Below are 1,261 nucleotides of genomic sequence, written 5' to 3' on the forward strand. Positions count from 1 at the left end.
AGCTGCTAACTTTTTTCTTTTAATGGTTAAATTCCATTTATACTTCTATTTATATAGTTTAAAGTAAAACTTTACATTTTCATTGTAAAAATAAAATTATTATTATTTTTATAAATTACTAAAATAAATTCACTATATTTAAAGATTAATTAATCTCCCCAACATCTTCAGTGTTGTACTCTAAGTATAAGCTATCTAAATATAAAAATAATAAAAAATTTATTAAAATTAAAATTCAAAAAACAAATAATATTAAATAAATTTTTAAATTATTATTATGAATTAAAAATAAAGTTTGAGAATAATTTATTAATTTTTGATACAAATGTTGACCCCCGAAATATTCTGATCAACCCTGATCAAATCTTTTCCCAACAATTTGCCCATAATTTAAAGGAAAATAAATAATTCCATAAGTTCTAATATATGGTATAAATCATATAGAACCCATAAAATTTGTTATATTATAAAAAGTTATTGATTTATTAATTGAATATAAATTTCTTACTGAAATTAAATAACCAAATACACCTCCAAAAATACACACAAATAAAGTTAATATTTTTAAAAAAAAAGGTAAACAAATTATATAAGGTACAGGAAAAATTAATCAATTTAATATTCTACCCCCAATAATTCTTATAATTAATAAGCCTAATATCCCTCGTAATATCACTCAACCTTCATCATTTAATACATTCAAACTTCTACAATTTAAATCTCCTGTTATTGAGTAATAAACTAACCGAAATGAATAACATACAGTTAAACCCGTAGAAAAAAAAATATAAAAAGAAAGAAAATAAATTAATATTTCTAATTATTACAATTTCTAAAATTATATCCTTTGAGTAAAATCCTGCTAAAAAAGGCATCCCACATAAAGCTAAATTTGAAACATTAAAACAAGCTGAAGTTAAAGGCATATGAATTCTTAAACCACCTATTAAACGAATATCTTGAGAATTATTTATATTATGAATAATAGCCCCTGCACATATAAACAATAAAGCCTTAAATAAAGCATGAGTTAATAAATGAAATATAGCTAATTTATAAAATCCTATAGATAAAATTCTTATTATTAACCCTAATTGACTTAAAGTTGACAATGCAATAATTTTTTTTAAATCAAATTCAAAATTAGCACCTAATCCAGCTATAAATATTGTTAAACCTGATAATAAAAGTAAAAATTGACCTATTCATGAATTTCTTAATAAAATATTAAATCGAATTAACAGATACACCCCTGCAGTCA

At 21.3% G+C, this 1,261-nt stretch overlaps 1 pseudogene; it reads right to left on the reverse strand.

Moving 5' to 3' along the window:
- Window positions 1-200: 200 nt before the first annotated feature.
- On the reverse strand, window positions 201-1,232 carry LOC135434614 (NADH-ubiquinone oxidoreductase chain 5-like; annotated as a pseudogene).
- Between the last annotated feature and the right edge of the window lie 29 nt (window positions 1,233-1,261).

Source organism: Drosophila montana, unplaced genomic scaffold (assembly GCF_035044405.1).
Source record: "Drosophila montana isolate Dmon_TW-CO22-7 unplaced genomic scaffold, ASM3504440v1 contig_3433_1, whole genome shotgun sequence".
NCBI lineage: Eukaryota > Metazoa > Arthropoda > Insecta > Diptera > Drosophilidae > Drosophila > Drosophila montana.